Source organism: Rhipicephalus sanguineus, chromosome 9 (assembly GCF_013339695.2).
Source record: "Rhipicephalus sanguineus isolate Rsan-2018 chromosome 9, BIME_Rsan_1.4, whole genome shotgun sequence".
In the NCBI taxonomy this organism is placed as follows: Eukaryota; Metazoa; Arthropoda; class Arachnida; order Ixodida; family Ixodidae; genus Rhipicephalus; species Rhipicephalus sanguineus.
Window position 1 is genome coordinate 5,885,274 of NC_051184.2, and position 15,510 is coordinate 5,900,783.

At 48.6% G+C, this 15,510-nt stretch overlaps 1 protein-coding gene across 4 annotated transcripts in view; it reads right to left on the reverse strand.

Moving 5' to 3' along the window:
* LOC119404495 (uncharacterized) overlaps window positions 1-15,510 on the reverse strand; it is a 156,706-nt gene that overhangs the window by 52,047 nt on the left and 89,149 nt on the right. For 3 of the 4 annotated variants that reach the window (XM_037671016.2, XM_037671011.2, XM_037671012.2), the window contains exon 2: window positions 13,476-13,589. The exons of the other annotated variant lie outside the window; for it this stretch is intronic. The gene's annotated coding sequence lies outside the window, so the exon portion shown is untranslated. The remainder of the gene's footprint in view (window positions 1-13,475; window positions 13,590-15,510) is intronic. 4 annotated transcript variants of the gene reach the window in all.

The window sequence follows — 15,510 nt, forward strand, 5'->3', positions numbered from 1 at the left end:
AATGCGGTACGCGAAGAGGGTACAGCAGAAACACCTGCCTTGAATGCTCAGAGGACCCCGGAATGAAATACTCGAGTGCTGTGGATATATGCACGACGGCTACGCAGGAAGACGGGCCGAGCGAATACATGTCTCACTTCAGGAAGCCGTGCAGTTCGCAGAATCGCGCCATACACGTCGCCATCAGGGTCGGAAATAAGGGAGGCACGGGTGCATACTGGCATACGAGCACGGCAACGCAATAAATAAAAAGGAGTGAAGAAGAAGAAGAGGCAGGTGGCGGCGGGCATAAAGTTTCCTGCAACATTTACTAGAGGGACTTGTGGCGCTGCGGTCTTTCAGCCACCATGCATGGGAATGCTGGGTAGTGCGTGGATTTGCCCAGCCTTCGTGCTAGCGGCTTCGAACGCACTTGTGGCTTTGTTCATTGTTGTGTTTTGGCTTTTGTTTCGGTTAAAAGAACGGCTCGTTGTGAACCTCGTGAGCTGATTTGAATTGGTGAGCTCAAAAGTGTCGAGGTGATGAAGTAGGCCTGTTGAACTTTTGCCGAACTCCGTCTTGCGACATAGCAGCTGCAGGCCACACGGATCCGAAAGAACGAAGCTTAGGCAAATCTATGCACTACCCGTCATTCCCATGCTAGCTGAAGCGTCGTGCGTTGCAGCTCCCATAGACACTAGCACCGAATTTCTCTCTAGTGTACTATATCATGAAACTCTATGACGGCTGGGGCAGAGACGCCGGAAAAAACAACAACAAAAAAGATCGGCGCAAGTACTGTTCACGAGTATTATACTTGGAGAATGGGCGGGATCACACGTTTTATTTTTTTTTTTCTTACGTTTCGTTTGCTTACCTTTCTGAAGAAGTAGCCTCTAGCAGTAATTTATTTGAAGAAGTATAGCCTCTGGCAAGACCACTTCCGTTACGATCTTATTTCTCGTCTTATGAATAGAAGAACAACAAGAAGGAAGAAGACCCTGGTAAGACTACTTCAGCTACGCTTTTACTTCTTGTCTGATTCCCGTATTACCTCGTTCTGCTTCCCTACCACGCTTCCGCTGGACGTGTTTTTCTTTTGTGTGTGTTCTTTATTTTCCAAGTTGCAATGCAGCGCGGCTCTGTGTCTGAGAAAGAAAAAAAAAGGAAAAGAGAATAACGAATACAGACACACAAGATATGGCTCGCACACGCCGTAGTCGTTTGTATGGGGGTACGCGTTGGTTCCTGTGACCCTTTTTTCTTTTTGTTCGTGTTATTTTTTTGCTCCGACGCGGCCGACCTGCAGCCGATGGTGCCGCCGGCCTCGGGACAGGCATCCTAATGAACAACAGTCGGACCGGGAAAAAGAAGCAGTAATGGCCGCAACCTGCAAACCCCTCTCCCGTGGTGCGCGCGACGACTCGATCTTGTCGGCAAGAAAACACAGATAAGATAAACGGAAGAAGAAGAGGAGGAAGAAAGAACAGAGTGGCACAACCTCGAGGCGCGAGCGGACCGGCACACTACAACGCGTGGCCTACAGTATGTGGAGCAGATACATCGTGCGTAAGCATGCACCTTGACCAAGCTCTGGTGTGCTATTCCTGACATTGTCAAGTTCCGCCATGTTGTCTAATTCCGCCATTGGTCGACTCTGATTGGCCCACAAGGGCTCGGCCTCTCTGATTGGTTTAAAATATGACAATATGGCGGAATTCGACACTGTCCAGAATAGCACCCCTGGATGAGGTAGAAGAGAGGAAGGGCGGTACTTTGCTGCTGCGCGCAGCTTGTCTTTCTCTCTCTCTCTCACACACACACGAATGAATACAATGTTGGTGCATGGCCTCCGCGATCAGCTCCAGCAGCGCGCGCAGTTTCTGCCGGAGATAATCGCTGAGGGAATGGTTGGCATCATAACGGTGATACACGACGTTAACAATCATACAATCATCCTTAGCCAACACTTGCCGACCCTATCCACCAGTTAGCCAACGCTAGCAACATCAACCTGTGCTAACTAGAGTAGTACATCGACTGAGAAGAAAAAGAAGATAGCTTTCGCATTTGAGCCGTCCTAGGCGAATGCATAAGGGACCCCGTGAGTTTCTGTCTTGCTTTCTTGTCCACAAAAATCCATACAAAGCAGCACAGAATGCAACTCAAGCTGCAACTCGAGCTGTGGCTAAGTGTTCCCTGGCATGTGGCCAGCAGCTGCGCCGGTGTTTCAGGCCAAAGGTATCTTAATGTACATTCAGATTCTGTCTAAATGCAGCACCTGGAACCGAGTGCCATAGAAAGACCAATGCGGCAAAGGCTAGTCTTGTAAATGTGTGTTTGACACACAGCAGACAGGCCAACAGAAGCACCACCAACGTTCGACCCCGTAGCTTCGCTTACAGTTAAAGGGGTGGTGCCACCAAATTTGTGGCTTGCGCGTTCTTTGCTGTAAGCGTTTCCTATAGCTCCAGGAAGCATGATGCACGCACCAAGATTCATGTATTCTCCCTAAATAATTTAATATCGCGTTTTGATGTGGACAACTTTCGGTTTCGGTTTCTGGGCGCCGAGGTTGGGCAGTGACGTAGAAGTGTAGGGGGCGTGGTCACGTGACCACATAAGGCTGTGACGCACTTAGCCAGGAAGCGATCGAAACTCGGCGAGTGATGTAGCAACCGATGCTTTGCCGGTACTATAGTGAATTAGAATATATTCTAGTTCACTACAGCCGGTACGTAGGTTGCGGAAGTGGCGGAGGTCCGGAGGTCACTCACGTTACTACAGCAGATTCGGTGTGACGTCACTAGAACTTTCGTTGCCCTTCCTACAGATCTACGTCAGCGTTGGCGCGCTAGCGATGGGTTTCGATCGGGAGAATGGGCATTTAGGTACACTTTGGAGGTGAATTAAAATATATTCTAAACGTGTGCTGTGTCCGACCCTTCGTGTGGAATGTCCTTGCATACAGAGGAAACCCACAACAGGCTTGTTATAGCCTCGAAATTTGATGGCACCACCCCTTTAAAGAGTTGCGTCCTCTGACAGCTGTATAACAGTGTACGGCTCACGGCAGTGTACGCTTTGAACAGGAGATTGCTCGCGGAAAGGAAGCAAGAAAACGGCGTCCTTGCGGTCGAGGGAGGATATATGCGGTGCACGAAGAGTCACGAAGCGGCCGCCGAATGGCCTCATGCTTCGTGTCCAGCTGAGTATGTGGAGCGACCTCGGATGGGCCCAGTCGCCAACTCTTCCGGTCAGAAGCAGCAGAAGCAACATCAACAGGTCGGTCAGTCGGTCGGCCGGTAGTACACAGTATCCGCGGCCGCCGGTAACTGGTCGAACACGTGGAGGGCTCGATAACATCACGTCCTCCGACAACGATGTGTATACGCGCGGCACACTACTTTGTTTATTTGTAAGCCCATGTAGTACTCGGAGTTGACTCCTATACTTAGCTATACTACGGAGCTGATCCTTTGGTAGGTTCAGAAATTGATAATGTGCAATGCCGCGGGCGCAATTATGGGACGCTTCGGACGAGTGACAATCTAAAGGCCAGTGGAATGAAAAAACGTATCCTTTTTTTTTTTAGCGAAGCTTTTACAACTCCCTGATTTCGGCGTCGTAAGTAAAGAACCTGGCGCCAGCAACCATCAAGAAATGCGTATATTTGTAAGCGCCGTTTTCCAATAATAGATGCTCTGACGATCGTGGGCTTGTCGGCGATCAGCTGTTTATAATATGGCAATCTGATCTTTCATAGAGGTCACTTGTCAGCTTCACGTTTCCACATTTAACTGTTGCTGGATATGAACGCATGCCCGTTGTTGCCATTAGCAACTGCAGTGTTGCTCTCCTAAACACGTGGATGAAGGTCCAATTGCCGGAATAGAAGGAGGCAAAACTTCATACATACATGCTACGAATGGGTGGTCGTTTTTTTTTTGTTTTGTTTTTTGTCAGCTATGTGTGTATCGGTATAGCCGGCTGTAATTTAGCCTACCATCCCATATGCATATCATTAATAAACAGCAACAGGAAAAAAAAAAACTGTTGATGAGTGTCGGGAGCCTTCGTTATTACTTTGAACGCAGCCCCAGACGCGGCGACGTGCCATGCAGTGACCCGCCCGGAAACCACGCGCACTAACCGAACTAAACAAGCGTGCTCCAGCAAGGTCGTACACACCTCTGCGGTCGTTGCGGCGTCGTCTGCGACGGCAGTCGTCGCCTTCGCAGACGGAAGGAAGGTGCGCAAACGACGACGAGCCGGCGTCTTCGCGAGGGACACGGACTCCTGTGTTTCTTTAGATCTTACTTTCTTCTTTTTTTTTTTCGTTTCTGTACAGTAGCCCGGAGGCGTTTCCAACGTAGCGTGAAGGCTGACGAGATTCTGATTGCTCCCAGTGTAAAGGTGAAACGCGCGGATCCACCCGATATGAAGGAAAATAGAAAAAAAAAAATAGAAGAGAGCCGTGGAATTCAGGAAGCCCTCGGGGTGTTATGTACAGGAGGGCCCTCTCAGAAGCCCCATCTCGCGAAGCTGTTTGTTTTCTCAACCATATATGCGTAGAGTCCAGCAACCAAGGGCGGTGTAAGAAAAAAAAACACGAAAATGCCGTGAAGAGTCCGGTGCATTCCCTCTGCTTTTCCGTGACGTTGACCTGGCACGCTTGCAGCCCTCGCCGTCCGCAGAGGCGTCGAAGCTATTACGCGTGCTGGTGGCGAGGCTAGATAGACGTGGACTACAGGACGAAATGCCCGCCTTCATTAGGCTGATGAGGGATGACACTGCGTCTTACAGGATTGACGGAAGGCAGAACTGTCGTCTGCGAGGCTGTAGCGTGGGCCACGAAGGAAAACCCGTACGAGTTTTCTCCGAGTTACAGTCCGGTGGATATCTTTAATGAACATTCTCCTCATCATTGCAGACTTCCGGAGAACTTATTTTGTCAGATGCAGTTTGTGCCTGCTCCGAGTTCAGGAACCCAGTTCTACAGAACTCTGTGATTAATTTCAATGCCGATGTGCATCAATCAATCAATCAATCAATCAATCAATCAATCAATCAATCAATCAATCAATCAATCAATCAATCAATCAATCAATCAATCAATCAATCAATCAATCAATAACTCAATCAATCAATCAATCAATCTCGAGCTTTCACATAAGTCCGCCTCGCTCTGCGACCTGCTCGGATATGGTGAAGCAACAACGCCGTATAGCGTTGGTACCGCGTTCGATGCCTGTATGCACCAGGTCGAGTTTTCTTCAACTACACATAAATCTACCTTACAACTACATATAAAGAGATAGAGAGAGAGAATGCGGGAAAGGCCGGAAGGTTAACCTGAAGAGAAACTTCTGGTTTGCTACACTACAATATGGCTAAGGAAATAGCTCTCTATCTGGGGATAAATCCGTTCGGTTTGTCTTCGTAGCCTCGCGCTATAGAGTACAGAGTAAATTAAACTTTTTCCATTTCGTGAAACCCTCATGCAGCTTGCGGGCTTCTACCGAAATGATCTGCCACAACTGATCTGATTTGTTTGTCTACGTCTGGAAGGCGCAGGAAAAAAAAAAGAAGAAAGAAAGAAAGCGAAAGCCAGCACGTGCGGTCGGAAGGTGCTGCGCTACAAGTGTATATACGACAAAACACAAAACGAACGCCATATCTATGCATATATCCGCATCGGATAAGTGCGTCCTTGCTTGGCAGCCGCGCGGAGCGTGAGTTTATCTAGCTCGATATCATTCTTTAGGAGTCTCTACTTAAGCGCTGAAGCACTGGTGTGGTTCTCTGGTAGATTGCCTCCTCACTAGCTGGCAACGTATGCGAATCTCTTTACGAGATGCAGGAAGAATGCTTCCTCTCTTCTCTCGCGCGCCTTTCGAAAGCCTTCAGTCAAGGAATGAGAAAGAAAGAAAAGATTCAGGGTTTCCCGGCTCAGATTTCGCGCGAGACGCGTTCGATCACGCTGCATGCGCCGACAGAGAAAAGAACGCTGGCCAAACGCCAGAGTTCGTGAGCTACAGTGCCGGCCGGGACAATAATGAAGCCTCAAGGAGGTTGTGAAGCCTATGCTAATGTACCAGATCGAAGTTCCGCGCGAGAAGCGTTAAACGTTCGCCGCCGATAACGGTGGAGAAAACGAAACGCGAAAAAAAAAAGCGGATAATTTGGGTTTCGTGCATTACGGCTGACCATGCATGCGTGCATGCGTCAACCTTTCCCACACAAGAACCACAGAAACCCCCCCCCCCACCTCCATTGCGGACTTTGGTTCCTCGCCCAAGCCTTGTCGCCGCATTATAGTAGAAATTGCGCGTAGTATTGCGTATTTAACCCACCATCGGTACAGTCAGGGTAGTGTAATTCATTCATTCATTCATTCATTCATTCATTCATTCATTCATTCATTCATTCATTCATTCATTCATTCATTCATTCATTACACCAAAAAAACGCCAGGCCTGCGCTGAAACCGCAGCACAGTCACAGCGAAAGCTGGAAGAGCGGCGTTTCTAGAGCCCGTTAAGCTCTCTTGGGGCTACAACACAAGTACACTAGAAAGGTACCCACTACGTCATAAATCACAATTTTTGTGAAGTTGGGAAGCACCTACTAAGCCATTATTCGTCATTCTGCGGAGAAGCGAGGCACCAGCTACACGTCTGTAAGGCATTATGTGCACTTTGTTGACGCGACGACTGATGACGATGAAGAATTATGGCTCAGCCCTTTGTAATGGGTTGGAATCTTTAAACGGCCTACCAGTTATGTAATTTGCATTGAGTGACGCCCGGTCGCTATTTCCATCTCCCGTCATGCTGTAGACGGGGGGGGGGGGGGGGGCGCGAAGAACTCTACTGAGACCCCGAGGAAATTGATCATGCGCTTATGGGCTTCCTTGACAACCAATACAAGTGCACTTGCGAGGAACCCACTATGCTATAAATCATTGTAATTTTACTGTGACCCCGAGGAAGTGGATCATGCGCTTATGGGCTTCCTTGGCAACCAATACAAGTGCACTTGCGAGGAACCCACTACGCTATAAATCATTGTAATTTTTGAGAAGTAGGGCAGCAGGCACTGTGCCATTTTTCGTCATTCTACGGAGAGCGTTGGTACCGGCTAAACCCATGTAAGACATAATGCGCACTTTGTTGATGCTGTGCCTGATGACGATGAAGAATTATGGCAGAGTCATTTGTAATGGGTTGGAAGCATTCAACAACCTACTCGTTGCGCAATTCGCATTGTGTGACGCCTGCTTACAGAATTCGCATTGTGCGACACTTGGTGCTTATTTTACTCTTCTACCACGCTACATTGCATATGCTAATGTGCTTCCTTCCCGACATGAAGCCTGTATAGGACCTTTTTGCAAAGCAGTTTCAAGCACCGGCATGGCTCAGAGGTTGAATACTGGGCTCCCACGCAGAGGGCCCAGGTTCGAACCTCGTTCCATCCTGGAATTTTTTTCTTATTTAGTTTTTTTTCTTATTTCGAGCGATACTGGTTACGGACACCGGCGGCGGCGGCGGCGGCGGCGGCGGACAACTACGGCGCCAAAAACGGCCGGTGAAATGATCTCATAACAGCTTTCGCTGTAAAAACCAGATTCCCAAACCGGCAATGGTTACAGAACTGAGCAGGTGCTCACGAAGGCTGGCCACCACTGTAATCTGCTCACTGTTCGCCTTTTTCAAGCGAAGCTTGTTGGAAGTCATAGATTTCAATCGACGCATCTTAAACGAAAAAACCGGCACCGGCGAGCGTACAGAAATGCGGCCCTTTATAAGGTGCCCCGGTCACGGATGCTCTCTCGATCATGGGGTTTTGGACGATTAGCCGTTGCTGATATGGTAATCTGATCTTCGAAGTGACTTGTCGGCATTGTTGACAGGCTGCTAACGCCACCGACCTATGAGAGGCGTTCCATTCTGCAAGAACTCCGCCGAACAACAATAACGACGACGACAACAACAACGACAACAACAAACACGACAATCGGCAACAACAGTCAACAAACACACAGGGCACTAGCGCAACGCTTATTCACCCTAGAACAAGGCCTCATAAGAACATCGCACACACTCATTTGCGGCACACACGGAAAAGACAGCCTCCCACACGCAAACACGGGCTCTTCAGGGGAGGATTTCGTCAGGGCCCGATGCCTCGAAAGCGGGGCTAGCGTTACGCTTCCCACATCTCCCCAGCTTCTCTGCATGCCGCCCCCACCGCCACGGTTTGTGAGTGGTGTGGGAGTGGGACTGACGCCTGAACGCCGTGAAACTACGGCCGAGAGATGGCGTTACGTCGCTTCCCCTTCTTTATCTCCTTAAGCCGCGCGAGACGACACATAACGTGACCACACTGCAAAGAACGCGAGACGCTCCGCCGTAAACGTGTTTAATAACATAAGCCGTGTACAACCGTTACGCGTTGGTGGCGTCACTTGTTTCGCCACGCTGCGCTGCGTTCGGTTATTCCGTTATCCTGGTCTCCTGGGCGTAACGAGGCAATCGCTGGAACGACTAGATAGCTGCCCGCCACGCGAAGTATAGCGCTGTACTGCGTGTAGACCGTAAGCCCTAACCACATCAGTCAGCCTTCTACGGAAGTCGGTCAAGACATAATTGAATTTTCTTTACGTGGCAGTGGTCTATTATACAGAATATATTTCTCCCGCTCCTCGCCTTTTTTCTTTTTAAGGCGGAAGCCTTATATGCTTCATCAGACGAAAAATCCGGGGTGAACATGAAACCGTACATAAAAAAAAAAACGATACCACAAACCAAATGATACCGTGGCAAAGGGGCGCGAGCGGTGCGCTTACTTCATCTCCGCGTGACAAAAAAAAAAGAGAAAAAAAAAGAAAAGAAAATTAACCTGCGTTCCCATCAAGCGTGCCTGAAGACGTGCGAGCTGCTCGCTCACTTCGCTGTTGTGGCACTCACTGAACAAAAAAAAAAAAAAGCGCCGTCTTTAAAAGGCCATGGCACATACGTTTTCACCTAAAAGGCCATAAAGTTAATTCGTGGTGGCTTGGGCTTAATAGACAAATCGAACAGTGCCGATTCATCTGTCTCTTCCACCGCCAGCCTCCGCTCGCGCTGGAAGACCGCACTGCTCAGCTCGAACCTGAGAGCACAACTCTGGGCCGTCCAGCGTGCCGAGGAAGCCACTTCGAGACAAGGTCTCGGAACCGCGTCAGCGGTGGGTGCCCAGGCCCACTAAAAAGACGCCGGACTCGAATCTCATTGATTTGACAATAAAGTTTCCGTTCCTTGGCGGTTACGGTGCTCGGCTGCCGACCCGAAAGACGCGGGATCGATCCCGGCCGCGGCGGTCGCATTTCAACTGAGAAGCCCGCGTACTGTGCGATGTCAGTGCAAGCACATCAAAGAACGCGAAGTGGTCGAAAATTATCTTTCCACTACGGTATTTCTCATGTCCCGAGACGTTAAACCCCATAAATCAACCAATTCATAAACACACTTAGGCCGTAATAAGCGTGCAGTCTCCAAGACGGTCCGCTAGCAATAACCTAAGCTGTTTCACAGATATCTGACGCACTGTATATCGTTCACAAAACGTGGCAACGGAGCACTCCTGAAATAAAAATAGCGATCTCAAGATAGCTCGACCACTCAGCGCGAGTAATCATCATCGGATGCCTTCGCGGAACGCGCTCGTTCCCACGGTCATCTTTCTCACCCCTTGAACCCCACAAGCGCCTCTGTGAACAACAAAGGCTAAAAAAACAAAAACAAAGACGAGCGCTGAAGTACCGAGTAATAAAGGCGATCTCTTGAAACGTTCGTGTTTCAACAGGGCATAACCCACAGAAGGAATTCCTGCATCCCGCTGTTATTATTATTATTGTTGTTAAACTTCGAGCGGTACAAATAACTTGATGATGCGCGGCGAACAAAGAACATCGCGCGGATCTCGGAAGAGAACTAGTTGCGGAGAGGCGCGTAGCGTGACGCACTGCGGCGAGTTCCGGCAGCTGCGTTCTAAAAACGGTGCACTAAATGGCTTCGTATAATGGGTCCCACGTAGCAAACAAAAGCTTCAGCCAGCGCAATTTGAGCACTCGTCCACGGTATATACAGGACAGGACTGTGCGCGGAACTATATAGCGACGCCGTATTAAAAAAAACGCCGTCGGAGTTGAGGAAAATGAGCTGGACAATTTGAGGATGTCTGTCGTGCAAATTCACTTTGCATGACGGTTATGGCTCATCATCTTAACGGGCAAAATGGCACGTTAAGAGCTCATTATTTAGCGCTCAAACAAACATAACGAGGCATTTGCGAATGCGCACGCAGCAAAGTGCGCGCGGTAATTTGGTGCATATGTGAGACGACGGCGTGCTCTTGCGGCGTATACAATGTCGGTCACGCGTGATTTTGATAGGACGACGCCGTTGAAGTTCAGCACAAGAAAAAGTCGAACGAGTTAGCATATATAGACTAACGGTATAAGGAACTAAAGGCAGCTGCGGATATGCGTGGACACTTGAACAGCAGCGAGAGTGACAAGTTCGCGCGGCATGCCAATGAGCATGCTGCAGATGCTTACACCCTTGTTTTTAAGAACACCACTGAACGTTCTTTTAGTTGATAGAGTTTGTGGTGTTCCTCTCGTGTCTTCATGGTGTTCCGTATCTTATAGGGCCGCCTTTCTATACTCATGAAATTCAAGAATGATGTGACGAAACATAGATAAGGCCCGTAGTTTGTATTCTTTCCCAAGCAACGTTAATTTAGTCACGAATACGCAAGGTCGCTTAATCGTTACTGAGCTTAGTTAACGCCGCAGGTGTGCCCTTAATTAAAGTACGTCGGGAGGTTTCGATCCAACGAACAAAGCGTCGGCGCAACCTGTTCGATGCGTATTGGAAATGCGTGTTCGGCTGTTCGTATATGGCACGCATCGGACGGTTTTGCGAGTCACGTGCGATGATGCCAACGCGCTTCTTCGTGACGTCATATTTGTAGGAGCTTGCTTATCTTCCTCAGACCCGGAAACCGTCCACGGACGTAACTGCCCTTTAAGTCTGTTATCAATAGCAAATGGGACGCTTCGAGTATGACCCCGCCCCCCCCCCCACCCCCGCCTCTTTTTTTTTTTTTGTTCAAATACTGCAGATGCTAAAGGCAGGACTTGGCTTCCTTTTTAATGCCGAAACCGTTTCTATATTGCCGAAAGAGGGTGACGTAGTGAAATGACGTCATAGGCTCGGGTGTCGAAGCTACGTCATTAATTTTTGTGACAACTTGAGGTATTCGAAAGAGAAAAGAAACTTAACGCGCCCTTTGCCGTCATCTGTGAGAATACAATGCTACAGAGCAAGTTAATGCCAATATTTGCGAAAACTGACAACAATAATGCATTTAAACCTTTAACTCGCCTCTGCATGCGTCGAGATTTACATCCAGGACGATTATATAAAATAATGGCTTCCGAGTTCATTTTGGAAAGGAACTGAAAGCGAAGTACTCAGTCTGTGGGACTTCAGAGGGTATAAGCGAACGACGCTTCACTCTCAAAACGAATCGCTTCATAGGCGGAGAACTTCAGGAAGACTTCGCGGTGACCCGAAAGAAAAGGAACACCGTATACACCAATTTCACAAGGAGGCTGCCATTTTGAAAGCTCTCCGCCGCCGCAGCGCCGTCTAGCGTCTGCCATGTTTCGCCGCCCTTCCGGTGTGTGGGGTTCCGCGACGGTGTATGCAGCGTATACGCTCAGTTCACAAGGAATTGCTGTTCTTCGCGGCACACGGGCAAAACAGAGCAACGCTTCGCGAGTGTAAAGGCGCTGGTAAATAATCGCTTAGCTGTCAGCTTCAAAATTGCTGAAACAGCAAGCAGCGGCGGCCCACGAGACGTTCCCGCAGCAGTGCCGACGATGAGTAGAATGCCAATGCAGTTCTTAAGCAGCATCTGTAAATTGGCAATTGCTTTGTATGTTTTGTTATAGATGGCCTTGTGTGGTTCTTGGAATATGCACTATAAGAGAGCGTTAAGATTTAGGGCAATCCTTGAAGTAATCGGAGAAACGTAAATGGAGACGAGCGAACCCGTACATAGGTCATTGTCCGGCTGCGCGATAGGTGCGCGCATTAGTGTTCAAGATGACTCTCGGGTTTCCGTGCCGTGATTATTCAAGTTAAACATAACTCTAATCCCTAACAGACCATTTGGTTCCGCTTAGCACGTCGCAGTACAATGTTCATGGAACGACAGGAGCACAAACACCGATGCCTGTGTTCATTCGTGTCGCCGTCGTAGTTAAAAGCTTGTGGCCTCTGATCGTTGCACAGGATAAAAAACAGATGTACGACGGGTGAGCTCAAAATTCGGCGTAGAAACAACACGATGATAAAATGAAAATAAGCCTGTTGCACATCTGGAAGCATGTCATGGCGTAAGTTCGCTTCGGCGATACGCCGCCACTAGCGATACGCCGAAAGGGCGCCCGTTTTTGGTAGTATTATTGTCAGTTTTTTTGGCGAATATTTGAGAAGCATTACGACGAGCGCACGTGTCCAGGTAACGACCTGGCTTTAACGAACGTGGGCCGATTATTCACGACACCCAGGTTGCCACGCGACAAAAAAAAAAAAAAAAAAAAAAAGATGCGGTTGTCATAACGCTACCCCAGATATCGTCACAAAATTGACAAGTCGAGAAAGAACGTGCTCGCGACGAAACGTTAGACGCGTACCTGCGCCAAAGCACACATGTCATGCGGGCCTTTCTGTCATGTAGATTGGAAAGTGCTAATTCGAGAATCTCGAAATTGCACGCACAAAAATATGGAACATTTTCTAGCCGCAGGCATTGTAAATCACGTGCTATTGCATAGAAACCAGAGAGGTTGATGTTATGAGAGAACAACTCTCGGCCAAACATTTTGTATATTAATCGTCAGCTTTGACATTGGTTCTCTCTGGTGCTGATGATAAAGTGTAGCAGCACCCAAGCACAATCACAAGCTGGTGTGATGACCTGAGAAAATTGCCATAAGTGAAGACACCACATATAATATACTATTTACGGGAGAAGAAGGCGTGCGACCTAAGAGAAGCGAAGTCATTTAAAAGGATTGTGCACTTCGCATGTTTCGGCTGCCAGTCTTTTACGCTTCCGTAGCTGTTGCCGCAGCCAAACACAGCGCAGTGGTAGCTTGTCGACCTGTTCTCGTCCGACATTTCGATTTGCGGCAGCACAATCGTTTCAGCGCGTCGAAAAATGGAAACACGCTGACCTCTCACGCACCACGCAGTGCAAAACTCGGGAATCCGCACACACCAGCGGCAGCGGTCGGCCGAGGTGGAGAGAGAGAAAGCGGTGAAAATACACCGGTTCGAGGCTACGCTCCTCCTCTCCGTGAAAACGGTGTATAAACAGACCCAGGAGAGGCGCTGCGGTGGTCGCAGACAGGGGGGTGGGAGACGGCTCACCTTGTTGGAGGTCTTCAGAGGAGAAACGTCGCTTCCGCCGGCGACCGAGGTCGCATCGTGTTGTAGTGCCCCGCCGCGGTCACGGTTTGTCGAAGAGAGGCTGCGGAGCGAGACCTGCGTGAAGGAAGGAGACTTGTGAGTCTTCGGCGGCGCAGGGACATGTGCAGTTTGTCGAGCGAGAAAGCGTGCTTCTTTCACAGGTGCGCTCATATGGGAAACGGCGAAAGCAACGTTTTTTTTTCTTAGTTCGTTTTTTAAGGCATGGACTTCACACCTCATTTCACGCTTTCGTTTCGAAGGCGCGTCTTCCTTGGCAGCTTCCATCCTCCATTTTGCAACGGAGTAGGATCTCTGACGAAGAATATGGGCCGATCAAGGCAGTACTGTCCAATAGCCATCAAGTTATTTACTGGTAAATAAAATATGATTTGTTTTGATTTGAATATAACGCATCACATGACCTCAACTACCGTAATTCCTTGCGTACGGAGGACGTTGCTTGGCGGAAATTATGGGCCCATAAAGGCAGTACAGTCCAATATCTTTCCAGTTCTTTTCTGGTGAATTAAATTTGATCTGATTCGATTTCATTTAAATGGAACACGTCACGTGACCTCAACTACCGTCATTACTCACGTACTACCAGCACTCTATAACAATAGTTAATGTTGTCTAGTGTTGACTAAATTGTGGTAAACGCTCACTTGCGCTAACTAATTCTGGCTTTCTTAGCTAAAATATCGTTCATTTTTATACATTAAAAGGTTGCTAGAGTTCTCCAGAGTAGCAAGGTGATCGCGTAGCAAAACAAGAAGCGGCTGAGAGGAATGACGCAAATGTATCGAAATCCGCTGAATTTCGACGTTATCCCGGGAAAATAAACATGATGTACATAAAATATAGCTGTATATACGGAACGCCACATATCCTTCAAACTAGCAAGATTTCTCATATGCCCACGTAAATCTGTGGATCACCTTAATCTGGAAGTTTTCGTTCGAGTTTGCAGTCATGTCTAGAAGGAAAGCAATCTTTAAAGCAGATATGTAGCGAACCCGTATCCTGCTTGCGTATCGTGCCATCCGGTCCACACATGATTAAATCGACGTTATCAAAGCAATAGAAAATGCAAAAAACCGACTGGTGGGTCAGGTTTTACATATCTTGAAGTTAAGCGCAACGAAACGACACAGGGCGACATAAGACACGAGGACAGAAAAGTTGCAGGCGAACGTGCGCCACAATCCCGAGACTGTTCAAAGCCAAACAAACAGACAAGTTACTATGCTAAGCGTCTGGTTTCTGATCAACAAGAAGGCTTCCGGCTAGACTTAAAACGATTCGACATATTATTAAGGCGAAAGCCTTAGGTGCCTGATCAAGCGCGAAAAGTGACCGCCGGCGTCGGTGGCGTCGTCGACACGAGTGATGTAAAAAAAATCAGCATGTAATGACGTCACAGGTTGCAAAATTTGTGACGCCATCACATGGCATCCTCGCTTGGTCAAAGGTGGGCCGATCCCGGAGGTAATGCAAAACCACGTGAGGCGCAGAAAGCTGCCAATGCCCCCGATCCAGGAGGCCTTGCAAAACCACGTTGGGCGCGGAAAGCCTTCAGCGGGGAGCGAGGGTTGGGATAATCAGTACATTCAACTGAAAAGAAAATGAAGATGGCTTTCGCCTCCCGGTCATCTTAGGCAAATGCGTAAGGGACCATGTGACATTTTCTTCACAGACGAAGCGAAAGGAACTGGGAGATGACCGCAGATAATATACGAAGAGAAAACACTTTTTCTTCACGCACACGCATAACCACATCGGCTTACACTTTGCATATATACGCACACGCACGTATAAGAAACTCGCGAGAAATTGTGATAGCACCGCGGCGGGCTACTGCGCATGGCGCCGACCTCAATTATTGGACACCCGTGAAACGCCGGCGGCCGCAAAGGGGAAAAAGAAAAGATATAGAGAAGCGCACGCGGTTCATGGCAACGGCTGGGCTCCCTGAGAAACGCGCATCAGATCGTGC